The sequence below is a fragment of the Pinus tabuliformis genome, chromosome J, assembly GCF_031772625.1.
Source record: "Pinus tabuliformis cultivar Carrire ecotype Pingquan chromosome J, CPIR1, whole genome shotgun sequence".
In the NCBI taxonomy this organism is placed as follows: Eukaryota; Viridiplantae; Streptophyta; class Pinopsida; order Pinales; family Pinaceae; genus Pinus; species Pinus tabuliformis.
Genome location: NC_142295.1, coordinates 1,067,585,596 through 1,067,601,974, shown reverse-complemented (window position 1 = coordinate 1,067,601,974; position 16,379 = coordinate 1,067,585,596).

Here is a 16,379-nt window from a genome sequence, read left to right as displayed (position 1 = left end):
GAAATAAGAACAATAGGTCAATTGAAAATTAGATTTAATTGGTGCTAACAAAAGAAATGATAAGTGGTTTGTATTCTCAAGCAATGGTATAAATTCACCCAGTCATTCAAACCACTGCAAGAAATTAGCTCATATACAGGTGTGGAAGAAAAAGGAAGATAATCTACTTAGGGGGAGTAGATCCTTTGCTCCTCTTTATTGAAGAGAAGAGGTTGGCTTCAATGGAAGCCAGAAAGGATAGATGCGAGGATCAGAAAGGAACATGGAAAGGAATGCTTCTGAAGGATAAAGTGAAGTATGTCATTTTATGTTGATTGTTGAGTAGTGTGGTTGATTGAATGTTGTTGTCAAATCAGATTGGTAGTCTGATTATGTATAGATAGTGATGATTTGTTTACTACTGAAGTTTCTTTAGAAAGTATTGTTGGCTTAGTGGGGCATGACCCAGGTTCAGAAGTGATTTAGCCAAGCAAATCCCTATACTACTGGCCCTTTCGGCAATAGTCCGCGGAGCACGAACTAAGGTCTCACCCAAAGTAGTATGGGAGGGTGCTAGAACCAGGTTTTCGCACCCTGGGGATGTTTGATAGGAGGTGACTAGTACGTGATCCAACCTTCGCACTTACTGCGCTACACGCACCAACGGGTACCCCGCGCCCTGCGATACTGTCTTCGCGTAGTTCTAACCGCAGCGCGACCCATGTTATTTACCCAAGTCTTCCTTAATTAGGCTCTGTTAGCTGATTACTTAGAATATTTTCACACATAAGCATTCATACAAGTATTTATCAATTGCACAGAGTAAAAGTAATGCATAGCATCAAAATATGGATTCAAGAGCAGATGCACAGAGTAAACTTCTCTTTATTAACTTTCAATCCCAATTATAGACCCAACTCCGCCCTGCGCACTTAGTTGCAGGGGTCCGTGCACTCAGTTGCGGACTCTTCTAGGCCTCTGTGCACTCAGCTGTAGAGACTCTTCCTACTACTATGACCCAGTACGCTTCAGATCCAACTCTAACCTCGAACCATGCCTTTGCTATTCTATCTCTTATTTACTAGCTATCTTTTCATTTAGAGCCTCTCTCTATTTATATAATCTCATGGTCCGCAGACCATGGGTAGGCTAACACAACTTTACATTAAATTACAATATTTTAGGGTGGACAACCCTATGACTCATCCTAGACTTCGCACTCCACGCCCGCAATTCATGGAGTCTTACAATATAATTGACCAAAACTTGGGCTTTGAGCCCCAAAACATGCTGCAGGGGATCCCATGCCCAACAAGCCCCCAACACAATCATCGTGACTCGTCCTGAGTCACTCTGCTGGTGTGGCGATCTTGGCACGAAGCCCCTCCAACTATGCCTGTGTTGCGTGAAGGTCCGCAGTGCACTGTTCTGTTGTTTGCTACATCTGCTCTACTCTTTCAGCCAAATGCCCATTGTCAGGGGCAAATCCCTGTCTTAAGGCATGCATCATCTTCATCTATGCGAGCTTTCCTTAGATATTGGCAGTGATGAGGAAGGCCTCATCAATCCAAGGCTGGACGTGTGCTTTAATTATTACCTCTTTCTGTCACGCGATATCCACCTGCTCCTTCAATGCCTTCGCCTATTATAGCTTCACCAGTCGTTGGGTCAGGACAACTATTTGCATCGTTCTGTGCACACTGTCATACTGCACTTGAAGCTCCCACGCCTCTATTTCCAGGCGTTGTATGGTGGGGTCCTCCTGTAAGGAAGTGAGGACCGCGAAGGATTCTTCCAACATAGTAGTATAGTTCTGCACTGCCTGTCCTATTTCCTCCAGCCCTTTTTGGATAGCACCAGCGCACTGTTCCCAAACTTTCGGGGGTGTGGATGACTGTGCCTTTAATCGTAGTTCGACAATCTGAAGGTTGAGGTCCAACTGTATCCTCGTTGCTTCCTCCTTTGCCTCACAGAATCCACTGGCCAATCTGTGAATTCGCACTCCTACTAGTAGATCTGTCGGGATAGCCAATTCTGGGATAGTTCTATAAGCATCGTCCACCGCCTGCGCTAGTCCTTGAGTCTATGCAATGAGTTCATCATGCTGCCAGCTGAGCTGTTCCATATTGATCTTTTGTTCACTCAATACCTGTAGCGCATGGCCTTCTCTGGCGCAGAGCTCGGCTATGACCCCATCCTGTAACTGGTACAGGGTTTCTCGTGGAAGGGCAGCCAAGTTTAAGCTCAACCCCTTAATCCTACCCACCGCAGCTCGGTCAACTTCGTTTGCTACTGCTAACACACCCTCGGGGAACACGAAAGTGTTGGTCACGTGGGCGTGTAGCATCTGTTCTGTCTCTGATGTACCTACTGTGGCATATGGGGCCATCATTCCTATCTGAGGAGGTTGCACCTGTAGTCCCTGTAACTGTGTTCATAGCACCCCCAACACAGTGTTCTACTCCACCATCACTTCTTGGAGTACGTCCTTAGTGACATCGTGAACCGTTTCGCCAATGTCAAAAATATCACCTTCTGTAAGCGTGATTGGGTCCATGGACGTCTTGGATGCCTTCGTCTTCTTTCTAGGGACTGGCTTCTCAGGGACGTGCAGCCGTTTCAACTGTTACGAGGTAGTTTCCGGATCCACATGCTCTTCGTTCAGGTCGATGTCCTCAACCCCCTGCCCTGTGGACATTTCATGGCCCCCCCTCAGCCTCTTTTATTGGTGTTGTTGTCGTTTTTGTTATCTATGTCACTGCTGCCTCATCAGATGTCTTCTACTGTGCAGCTACTTCTTGTTCCTGGTGCCTATTTTCGACCAGATGCATGATGCGCTACTTAGCATCCTTATTCCTTTGTTGAGCTACAGCCTTCTCCATTCCTGCCAAGTCCAGGGCACGCCACTTTGGAGGCGATGTTTCCAATGCTGTAAAGATAGCGTCATCAATAACAATAAATGGAAGCTTTGTCCATTGCTTTGGTGGATCCTTCAGCACCCGGACATGAATTTTTTGAATGTCCGCTTTAAACTATGCAAAGCTCTGTAGAGTGGCATACACTGTGGGAGACAATCATGGTCTTCTATTAATCCACATCCGGATGCTCACCTCCATCAGCACCCAAAAAACCTTGACCGCGTGAATCCGCTTTGCGTCCTTCGTGGCCCAAAGCGACGCGTACTTAGCGGCCTGTTGATCCCTCTAAAATCATTGCATCAACATCAGGGAAAACCACCCAGTCTGGACCTTAAAGGCAGCTCCTTTTCCATTTGGTGTGGTGGCTCCGACTAGATATAATGGGACCAGTTTCCCAATGATTTGTAAATAGGATGGATAAGTGGTTGAATTTCTATTATCTAATGATAATGATGGATGATTTATTATAAATTGAAAAAATAAAGAACAACTTAATCTATCCCAAGAAATTTCCGCTTTAGTGTAATTTTTTATGATCTTTGTTTACAAATAGGCATATAGATGACTCCATTGATAAACTAAGACATTCATTCATATGATAATTACTTTGTTCAAGTAGTTGAACAAAGTAATCATTAAAACATTATTACACTATTCTTCATATATCATTGACATAAATATGATTGAAAAATTAACATTCCTTAAACATTCAATAGTGATAAATATAAGGACTACTGTTAAAATACATACATACATCCAATGATAGCAAGATTAAAAAAATGTTGATTAATATAAAAGAATGGAGCAAAAGCATAGATAATAGTACCATATGTTATTTGGATCACTCCCGATATCAATCGCATTCAGATTTTGTCTTCCAACTTAGAAACAATTTTACAAAAAGCAGTAGTGTATATCTCATCAAAGTATTCTTCATTAAAATTCAGAATATAGGCCCAGTCTTCATAAAAAATATATATCAGAAGCACAATAGTGTGACTTCCGATCCAAGTTTGATACAAAAATTGAGGACCCTTTCTAAATACATGAAAGGGTCTATAAATACTATCTAAGCTAACTGATTATGAAATAAAAAAGCTATTAGGTGGTATAACCAAATCATGAGAATCTCCTTGAAATAGGCCTATTTGCAGTCGGTAGAATGATTCACTGTTTCAGCCGATCATCCTTTGGTTTGAGCTGGCAGATAGCAAGCATTGGTTGCAATTCTAGAGGGTGACTCAGATGAGAATGTAGTTGGGCTGAATACGTAGCATCATGAATTTTGGGAATCATATAACCGATCGCATCGGTTAAACATTTGAGTGCTGCCCTTTGACTGTATGGCTTAACTAGGAAGAACCAAAGGTGTCCCAAGTTAAACTTTGGATGCCTGCGATTAATCTCTCCTTCTTTTCCAATTCTTGATTACATGTCTGTTCCAATGCGTTGGCTAATGGCAATTGACCTGGAGTGCACTGTGAAGTTAAATTAGACAGATAAAGAGTATCATTAATTAACTCAATTAAATTACTAGTTGCTGATCTACATCTTGAAGTTTCCCTTTCTGCTTTCATCAATTGTGATTGCCATTCTAGGAAAAGAATTTCCTTGTGCGATTCTAGAATTCTAGACAGATTTGCAACTTGCCCTTCACTAGTTTCTTGCCAGGCAAGAAAGTTTGTTAATGTCTCATCGGTCTGTTCCAAATTCTGCCTTGCATCAAGTGATTTGTCAATCATTGATGAAGCAATTTCATAGAGGGGCTCGGCAAGGGAAATGTTATGACATAGTAAATTTAATTGTTTAATCAACGCCTTATTGATCTGGAGAGCTTCGGACCTGAACTCTGCTGGTTGAGGAAAACTTTTGAACCTTTCTATCTGTTGTGATAGTTGAGCGATTTGCTCATCTTTTGTTTTACTCATTTGTTCATTCATTGTCTTTAGCTTGGTCAATGCTAAGGATAATTCCTTCTATTTTTGCACTGCACTCTGATCTATTCTCTGCTTTTCCTTGAGCAATTGCTCGTTCAGTTGATTGTTTACTTGCTGTTGTGCTACTAACTGCTATTCTAATTGCTCTATTCTTTGCTGTCTTTCGGATACCTATGCCTCCAATGAAACAATTGTCTGATCTTTTTCCTTGAGTAAATTGCTCACTTCTGATGCTTTATCCATAGTGGCTGCTGAATATGCTCCGGCATATTGAGAGAGTTTTGTGAGGTCTTCAGAAGGATTGAATTCTTCTTTCCATACCACATTAGCCATCTCTGTTTGTGCAGGTAAAAGGGAAGATTGATCAAGTCTTCTCTTTTTCCTTTGTCTTTTTACTACAGCCCTATGCTTGGGGCTGTAGAAGACATCTAAAGGCGGTATCTCTTCTATATGCAAAACAATTTCATCCGATGGATCCTTAGGAATTATCTCTACATCTTTACTCATAGGTAGGCCGCTGGTTCCTTTAGTTGGAACCGTATTTGTTGATGTCTTGTGACCAATTGTCACTTCAGGCGTGCTGAAACCCTGTGAACTCTTAGGATTGCTTATAATGGAATCGAACTGTTGCCATTCTTTAAGGAGCTTGGGATCAATCTGAGTATCTATATCCATGTGTTCACTACCTTTTCCCTGTTCTTTCTCCTGAGCTGGCTCTTTTCCTTTCTTAGGAATTTTTTCCACAGCAAGAGATTTGTCAACAGTTTGTTGTTCAGGCTCACTTGACTGGATTGCCGGGGTGGTGACTAATAAGTCTAGAGGCAGAGTTTGCAACCTCTGTTCTCTAAGCCTATTAAACACTTCCAGCCCTTCATCTTGATACCTGATCCTGGCCAATGTTTTTACCTGAAATAATGATTCTGCTGAGGAAAATAGGTCATCAAAGTCATCCTTCTCATGATCAAACTTTACAAGTTTGGCCTGCTCAAGAACATTATAGACAACTTTTCTTGGATCATATTGTCTGTTGGGAATTGTTGCAAGATTGAGCATTTTTATTTTTTCTGTTTCCTTTTCTGCATGTTTGTAATCATGGAGAGTGTAAACACCACATCTTAAAGGAAATGTAGGCCATACCTGTTTCTTGGAATTTTTAAGGGTTTTGGATGTCCCTTCCATTGTTATCTGGTAGGCCAATTCCCGAGCTAACAGCTTATCAGGCACATACAGGGGAAGGACATGGGGTTTTGTAAGGCTACCAAAAAGCCTTATATAAGTGAATTTGTCTTCTCCAAACCAATTTCCTACTGCAGTCAAATCAATCCCTGCTTCCTCAGAAATCATGGGGCAGGCTTATCAAAAATAGCATAGTAGATAGGCAACATAAAACCATTACAAATTTTGTACAAATGATCTTTGTAGTGAGCCTTCCATAATATTTGATGATAGATATGGATTAGCTTAGGGTCTTCAGGAGTCCATCTCCATCCGAGTATCGGATATTCGGAATTAAAGCAAAGAGTATCCATTATATAAGCACTATAATAAAAAGGGGGAATGGTCTTGGTGGTTTTTCATGAATTTGACCTGAATTCGAGAATTGTTGTGGCTAATTTATCGGACAAAATGTTTGCCCAATCCATCACATAACTGTTGATGGCTACCTCCATCAGAGGGACCATTTCAATAGTAAACTTGGCAGAGTCATGTATTCCCCATATTCTACACATCATTGCTCTAGCATAACAGTAAGGAGAAGCTAATGAGTCCACCGAGTACTTACCTAATGATTCATACTTGTGCTTCTCGGGAAAATGTCTCCATTGCCTAATTGGGGCTGATTCTGTCTTGTTTCCATTTGCAAATTTCTCAAGGAAGGCTTTGTTGCACCGCTTTTCAGGCTCAGGCAAGTGATACATTTTCCTTAGATCATCAGGTTGAAATGAGCCAAATATCTTCCTGTCAATTGTGCAAAATGTTATGTTTGAGACTGGAATTTCCTCTACCACCCATCTCACTACGTCAGTATATGAGAGGATTTTTTTCTCGTGCTGCTATTCTATGCAAATATGAACATGCTAAATACTTGAGGGATGCTTCCGATTTGTTACTCGAGTCAGCTGTGGCTTCTTCTGATATCTCCTCAGGCTCCTTTGCTTCTATTAGATTGTAGATGCTTTCCCAGCTTGTATTTCCAAGACCGAGGCACGTAGTGTCTGAGATTAACCCTTTTTTGCTTGGTCCAGGATCCTTGGCTGGCTACACTGCTGCTGTAGGAGCCGCTGCTACAGATTTCTTTGATCTTTTTCCCATTTGTTTCAAATTCCTAATTTCCACGGAATTCTGCACAAGCAATTAGAAAAATAGTGATACAGAGAAATGTTGCTACAGACCAATATGATAATGAAAGAGTTACGTCGATGAGCAGGTGATAATGGACTAGAGTAAGATTGTCGCGGGTAAAATCTAAAGAAAAGATCTACCCTTAACTGCTTCATTGATTAGCCGTTTAACCTGTCAATCATGATAAAAGAAGTTTTAAATGCCCATCATGTCATTTATATGCCAAATGATTCATTCAAACGTGGCTTAGATTTCTTTAATGGATAATCAGTGATAATTCGCAAATCGGCGATCGGTAATGTGAAAGGAAAGGCTTTAAAGCTTGTTTTAAACTTCTCCGATCACTGAAAGGTGATATAACACATGCAAACCTTTAAGATATATCCTTGAGATACGCGCCTCATTAATGCATCGCAATCGGGGAATGGGTTCGGACTTTATTGTTGTGTCAATGCAATTTCACCGATAGCCGATTGCGATATGCTTTATCGCATCAGAGGATTTGAGTCTGCCTTCCATCATGTGTTGACTTGTTATTGCCGATTGCCGATGGCAATACGCTTTATCGCATCGGAGGATTCAAAAGGGCTCAATTACATTGGTGCTTTGGCATTTACCTTTTCCGATATCCGATTGCGATATGCTTTTCGGATCGGAGGGAATGGATGTGTCTTCGCATATGTTTCCTTTGTTATTGCGATATGCGATCTTCCGATCACTTTATCGCAATAACGAAGGATTTTATAATATTTCAAAGCCAAACTTTATTTCTATTCATTTAAGTTAAACCTTTTAATAAGGGTTTTCTTATGATGGGTTAATACCAATTTATTTACACATCTAAGTTTATTATGAAAGGGACCCATTTCATATTATGATTTTGTCTAAAAATTTTATGGAATGGGGGGTTGTTGTACAGCACAACAATTGGCGATTTACTGGGAGAAACAGTTATCTCTGAGAAATTAATTAAAATACTTAAACTTTCTTAATCTGGAAATCTTACATGATAGAGAAAATCTAATATAACTAGGTAATCATAAATTCTGATCATAATGATAACTATTTTTGCTATTTCCTTCTGTTCTTAAAATTAAATACATTCTAAGTTTTAAATAAGCCTTAATTGGTTGATAATGATAAAACAAAAGACTTTTCCAACTTAGCTTTTATAATGACTCCTTTGTCATGGGTAGAGCCTCTGCTGCCAGCAAACGTTTATAGTCTCGACAGGGTTACCTTTTAACCATTTGATCATTCATTATTCCATCCATTTCAGAGTATAATCAAAAGAATGAATCCAAAAGATATGTTTCCATATTTTTTGTATTACTTTTTCCTTTTTTCCTTATTTTGTAAGATAAAAAGCCATTTTCCTGGTTTGGTGGCCAGCTATTGACAATGTCATTCACTGGTTGTAATTTAACTAAACAAGCTGGCTCGTGATGAGACCCCTTGTCTTATAATTATAAGCCATTACTCTGTTTTGGTATGCAGTGTTGGTAATGTCAGTTGAACTATTCCCCTATGATCATGGTAAGCAGGCTTGTAGTAAGACCTCTTATCTTTTACATCAAATATATTTTAGAATTACACTCTGAGTAATTATAAACTTTGATGGATGGGATGAACAATTTTCTCCTTAAGAGAATATGCATGACAGTGTAGGAGTTGAAGATGTTAAGACTGAATCAGTCTCTATTTTGTATTGATAACCGTTTTCAGGCTACTAAAACTTTAAAATGATTTACAATATTTCTAAGTTTTGAGAAGATTTCACAAAAATAAAATGGGATTTTCAGAATCTAATTATACCTAATTTCCTAGAAATTTCTTTTTCTTTTAAGGCTTCCATTTCTTAAAAGTAAATATCAAAACTATTTTCTTTTGAGTAACTTTTTCAATATAGCAAGGACCAATGGGAGGCTTTTGACAACTTTATTTTCCTAGGATTTTAAAATAAATAAGTTATTCACACAAATCTTGCTGAAAATTGAATATTTACAGAGAGAGAAGGGGTTATCTCAATTGAAGAATTTTTTCAAGATAAGGCCATTGACAGGAAGAGAATCTCTCTTTCCTGATAGATCTTGTAATATGAATGTAGAAGGGCCTATCTTCTCACTGATTTGGAATGGTCCAAGCCACATTTTCTGGAACTTGGTGTGTTTTCCTTTATCCTCATGGGCTTTGTCCCATTTCAAAACTAGATCACCAACTTGTAAATGTTTTGAGCCAGTTGAAATTGCATCGAAAGATGACTTGATAATCTGCTGATGTTTTGCATGTATAATTTGGGCTTTCTCCCTTTCTTCTTCTAATTTCAAGATCTGATCATGTCTTAGTTGAATAGAAGATGAGGGACTTTCTTCAATAAACTGCACTAAAGCTAGTGATGGAAGTACCAAGTTTGCTGGTATGACAACTTCCTTTCCATACAATAGGTTAAATGGAGAAGTGCCTATGGAGGCTTTCTGTGTTATTCGGTCAGCCCATAGTGCAAATATCAAAGATTTATGCCAGTTTTTATGATTTTGTTCAATAGTTCTCTTGATGATTTTGATAAGATTTTTATTGGTAGATTCTGCTAAGCCATTACCCTAAGGGTAGTAATTTGCGGAATACTTCAATTTAAATCCCCTTTTGATAGCAAACTAAAATATAGAATTTCCAGAGAAGTAAGATGCATTATCAAAAATAAGAGCATTTGGGACACCAAACCTGGTAATAATGAATTGATCTATGAATTCAATGATTGCTTCAAAGTTTACTGCCTTCAGAGGAATTTCTTCAACCCACTTAGTAAAGTAATCGGTAACTGATATACCTACGATGTTTCGATGAATGTGGAGTGATTTCCCCAATGATATCCAATCCCCATTGTTCAAAAGGTTGTTCAATGTTGACTGGTTGCAAAGGGAAAGTTGGCTTCCTTTGTCTTCCACTAGTGGTTTGACAACTTTGGCATTTCCTTACATATTCATGAGAATCTCTGAACAAGGTGGGCCAATAATATCCAGCATGAATGATTTTGTGAGCTGTTGTATCAGCTCCAAAATGTCCTCCTGCTGGTCCATCATGTAGCTCCTGCAAAACCTTTTGCGCTTCAGGTTTTTCTAAGCATCTTAACAAAATTGAATCATAATTTCGTCTAAATAATACATCATCTACAATTATGAAGTTTTTTGCTTTCAATCTTATGGCACGTTTGTTTTTATAGGAAAGATTAGAAGGAGCATATCCATTTTTCAAATAAAAAATCAGATCTGCATATTGGGATTCAGGATTAGAGGTACTTATCTGATTGATTTCTTCAGTATCTTTGGTACTTTCAGATTCCTGAATGTTAGAAGCTCCTGCTAACAACCTGCAAAAACCTTGGCCTTTGACAATCTTTGCTGGTTTAATTTCCAAGTCATATTCTTGTAATGTTGTGACCCAATTTGCTCTCTTTTCTCCTAATTCCCTTTGAACTAGTAATTGTCTTACTGCTGAAAAAGGGACTATAACTTTTGTGTGAGCTTTTAAGAGAAAGGGTTTGTAATGTTTAATGGCTTTGTATACAGCAAAGGCTTGTTTTTCAACTTCGGAGTAATTAAGTTCAGCACCTTGAAGGTTTGAACTATAAAATGAGATTGGTGCTTCCAAGTTTTGATCGTTAATTTGTGTCAGCACTGCTGCATAAGATGAATCAGATGCAAGGGTGTATAACATGAAATGATTTGAAAAATTAGGAGTGCTTAAAGCAGGGGCATTTATGATTGATTGTTTGATAGAATCAAATGCCTCTTTTTCTGCAGGCCCCCATTTAAACACTGAATTTTTCTTGATCATGGTTTGTAATGGCAAAACAATCTGGGAGAAATCTGGAACAAATCTTTTTACAAAGTTAATTTGACCTAAAAATGATTGCATGGATTTTTTATTATGAGGGAATGGAATATCAAAAATCTCTTTGATTCTATCTGGATCAATATAAATACCATCCTTTGAAACAATGAAGCCCAAGAGCTTACCTTGATCAAGAGTAAAAAAGGACTTCTTTGGATTGAGTGAAATGCCATACCTATTGCAGCGTTGAAAGATTTGTTTCAGATCATGCAAATGGTTTGACCTTTTCTTAGAGAATACAGTGATATCATCCAAATAGACAACTACTGACCTATTGATTAGTCCTTTGAATGCTATGTCCATTGCTCTTTGAAATGTAGCTCCAGCATTGATAAGTCCAAAAGGCATTTTTTGGTAGGCATAAGTTCCCCACTTGGTTCTAAAAGTAGTTTTGAGTTTGTCATCAGGGTGTACCAAAATTTGGTTATACCCTGAAAAACCATCTAAAAAGGACATCAGTTCAGAACCAACTACTGAATGAAGTGTTTGCTCCATGGTAGGTAAAGGGAAGTTATCCTTTTGACTTGCTTTGTTAAGATTTCTGAAATCAATACAAATTCTAATGTCACCATTTTTCTTTCGTACTGGCACCATATTGGACACCCAGTTTGAATGTCTAACAGGAAAAATTATCTTAGCTTTCAAGAGTTTATTTAATTCAGCTTTTATTTGACTCTCTAAGTTATGATGAATTTTCCTTAACTTCTGTTGTACTGGTTTTTGTTCAGAAAGCATTGGAATAGTATGCTGAATGATAGATGTATCGTATGTTTTCAAATCATCATATTTCCAAGCGAAGACATTTTTGTATTTATGCAATAATCTAATGAATGCAATTCTTTCTTCTGAAGAAAGTCTTAATCCCAAATTGATGTTTTGTGGATTATGCTCAGTTCCAAGGTTTATTAATTCAAATCTCAAAGTGGAACTCTGGAGCTTTGAATTAGTAACCTATTTAAACCTGTCTTTGATGTCATAAAGATCTTCAAGCTTGACCACTGGTTTAGGTATTGAGTTTTCTTCTTGTTTTTCCTTCATTTGAAGGTCATGATCACTTTCATCAATAATTTGATCATCATAGGATTTATCAGAAGTTAAGAAATTTAAAATGTCTTCATCGTGATTGAACACTCGCCAATTAGTGACATTATCAGGAATTGATGGTCTAAAAATTAATTCTACTAAGAATCTGTCTGGGCTGTAATCTTCAGATGGAAGGAGTTTGGAAGCAACATTAGCTAGTAAATCTGTTGCTGCATTCTGGGACCTAGGGATGGGAGAAATATTGAATGCTAAGAATTGGGATATAAGGTCCTGTACCAAGGACTGATAGTGTTTGAGGTGACTAGAAAGGAAATGAATTGTATTTCTAACTTGTTTTATAACAATTTCTGAATCACTGTGTCAGGCAGATAAATCGTTCTTGCGGACAAGACCGATCTCCCTAGTATCTATGGATATCTAGCGACAAGCAAACCAAACAAATTCTATCTTTCTCTAAATATGTGATTTATAAATAAAGGCTAATAGATGTTTTAGGCCTACCTTAAGTCCAGTGCTAGTTTGTGGAAGCCACGTTCCGTTTGTCCAAATGAGCTCCCTTTTAAAGAATCTGCAAACACAAACAGACACACATATCAAATAACACCTGCGTAGCCAATATAATAAACCATATTTATCATGATGATCAAGGAATTCATGAAATAAACCATAGAAGACAATTTATTAAGAAAAATGAATCTGATTGTATTAACTTTAATCAAAGAAGAACTTTACAACCTTGGTGCCTTGATGTTGTACAAGCTCCTCCCAGGGTCTAGCAAGAATCTCCTCTACTTTGACAAGTTTCACTCTCTTCCCAATGAAGCCAAAAGGTATGTAATCTCTCCTCTCAAGCTCAAATAGGAAGTCTAAATTCCAACAGCATTTACCCTCAAAAATGTTCAGCTTTCAACCTCTCTAGCAACCAGCCCAATGCCTCAATTTATAGTGCAGAGGAGGGAAGTTACCAGGTCCACCTTCAAAGGGATAAGCTCCTCTCATCAAGGGGTTAGCTCCTTTAGTTATGGGATGCATGAACCACCTAGGAGCGAACCAACCACGTCAAGATTCCTTCTAGAAGCGTCTAGAATTAACCCAAAGTGAGTTTTTAAGAATAAACTTGCGCCTTTTTTACTTTTACAGGGGTCTGCACCCACTCCTTTAGAGACAGAGCGAGCAAGTCCGCAGGTAACATGACCAAGGGGTGCGGGACCGCAGGTAATGGTAAGAGAAAGTGCAGAACCAGAGTTTTAGAGATTTTCAAAGACTTTCTCTCATTTTTAAGGCTTGACATGAAGATCTGAGGTTTGAGACTTGCAAAGGAGGATAGTATGAGTGGTGATAGACTCACACTGACTGCAGAAAGTCATGGTGACAATATTTTGTGTAACAGATTGCCCCCTAAAGTGCGAAGTCTGTAGTAGATGAGGATTTCATTTATCATCTAAGAAGAGTGAAGTACTTTATCATTTCGAGAATCATCTTGTGGAGAGCCTGGCTGGAACCTGTAAAAACATTCAATGCAAAATATATATATGAGATCATATCATCGCTGAGGTAGGCATTCCCATACTCAGATCAAAACTTATTAGAAAACTAACTAGACTGCTCTGATACAGGAATGATCTTGCAATACATCACAAGTATAGACACATGTAGACACAATATGGACGCAGCCATCTGTTTATGAATAGTCCACTGTATAATGAATACAAAATTCCTCGCAACCTGGATGGTGGAAACTAGATCTAGGGTCTTGATTTCTACTTCCCGAAATAGTACGATTCTATCCATGTGAATGAATGTGTCGAAGTCGAACATGGTAGAAACCACTTGATTACCAGTCAATGATGTAAATTGTTAACAAGTGTGAGAAAAACCACCATTAATGTCAATGGCTCTCAAAGTACTCAGTACAATCCATGAAATGTGAATAGATGAGTTGATGTCGAACATGTCACGGAATCCTATGATCGAAGGTCAATGATGCAACCTATCGTCGAAGGCAAGAAACCTGCCATTGAGGCATGCAGATCCCAAGGTACTGACGATTTTTAGATCATCTTTCTAGATAATGATCTGAAGTCGATAGAAAGCGATATGTCGTAGGCAAGCCCACAACATGAAATCATAGATCAAGTTTGAAGAAATATAGTTGCAAGGACTGAATCAGGGATGGTCAAGATGGATGACAGATATTTTGCAGATGAATGGTTTATTTGCACTAACCTCTTGAACACATAATGAAACTGCATATGGTTTGGTGACAATTGACCCAAAGCTAATACCCAGAAACCAGCTGAAGACTTTCAATATGGTTTGATTAACTGTTAGGCAAAGGATTTCCCAACCCAGGTGAACAAAAAGTGTCGTGTTCAAGAGTGGTTAAATGTTTTTCTGAGACACAAAGTATGACAAACAGGTTCATTTTCCTCTCTTTTCCCCCACCATTTCTGGCAAGTACCTCTTTATTTTTTGACAAGCTTGAGGAGGATAACATTTGCTTGATTATAAGCTCATCCTTTAGATGAGTCCAACTTAGTTTAAATTCGAACCCTAAGAAGGAGTGGTCCATTCATGTTTGTAATTGAACAGGTCCTTTACTGTTAAATTTTAATGAGTCTAGTATAGGAGAAACTCGCCATTTTTCAATTTTAGGGAGTCGGAAGAAAAACTTAAGAAAACTCCACGGTTGTCCTTTTTCGTAAATTTGTGTCTCCCAAGCCCAAAAAAGTATAAAATAATACTTGAGAGAACCGCTTTACCATTACAATCAAGAAGTACTTTTCATAATTAGTGTCTCTGATCCGAAAAAGTAAAAAAAACGATCAAGGACACGTCATTTTATAACCAATATCGAACTTGAAATGACAAAAGTCCGACAATCTTTTCATGTTTATACGGTCAGAAAAGAGCTGTAAGTGGACCGTCCTTTTAATTCCATTTTAGCGAGTTTAAAAAGGAAAAACTCAGCAATATTTTCATATTTTACGAGTTAGAAAAGAGCTTAAAGAGGACTCATCCTAGAGGAACGAGTGGTATAAAGGGTAGCAACTGGTTTCGGCAATGGAGGAACTGCTCAAAACATGTAATGGTTAAGAGGCTGGCTAATAAAACCACTCATAACTGCCGTCCCTCAGGAAAGGAAAACAACCAAGTGAAAGCATATGATCGGCCAAAGAGATGGTAACAATGGAATGAAAACAACCAAGGCTCATCTAACAGAATTTAGTGGATAAAAATTGCAATCACGAGATGTAAATCGGGTATAGGTTCATTTTTACACAAGCTTGAACCATAGAGAACTTTGCTTGGATTCGGTTTCATGTTTACACAAGCTTGAAACGAAAAACTATGCTTGTTATAAATTCGCATGCCCCCAGCATAACGACGCAAAACGAGGTACATGCCCCCCAAGCTTCATTGCATTCAACCAGGTGGATGAAATGAAGGTTTACTTTCAAGATCTTGGAAAGACTCGAGGGAGTTGTTTCATTTTTTAGTGAGGTTGACACAGGAAAAGAAGTATCCTCAAAACCCTTGCTTCATTTTTTAAACGAGCTTGACACAAGATAAAGAACTATGCTCATGACTACTCTCTACAATCTACCTAACAAGGAACTATGCTCTAAAATCCTTGATTCGTTTTTTAACGAGCTTGACACAAGACAAGGAACTATGCTCTAAAATCCTTGATTCATTTTTTAACGAGCTTCACACAAGACAAGGAACTATGCTCAAGTCTACTCTCTACAATCTACCTAACAAGGAACTATGCTCTAAAATCCTTGATTCATTTTTTTTAACGAGCTTGACACAAGACAAAGAAATATGCTCAAGACTCCTTGTTTCATTTTTTAATGAGCTTGACACAAGACAAAGAACTATGCTCATGACTCCTTGTTTCATTTTTTAACGAGCTTGACACAAGACAAAGAACTATGCTCATAAAATCCTTGATTCATTTTTTTAATGAGCTTGACACAAGACAAGGAACTATGCTCAAATCTACTCTCTACAATCTACCTATACAACCTACTGATTCATTTTTTTTTTAATGAGGTTGACACAAGAAAAGAACTGTCCTCATACCTGATTCATTTTTTAACTAGGTTGACTCAATAACAGGAACTATCCTCTGACCAACTGATTCATTTTTTAACGAGGTTGACACAGGAAAAGAACTTTCCTCATACCTGATTCATTTTTTAACAAAGTTGAATCACTAACAGGAACTGTCCTCTAACCAACTGATTCATTTTTTAACGAG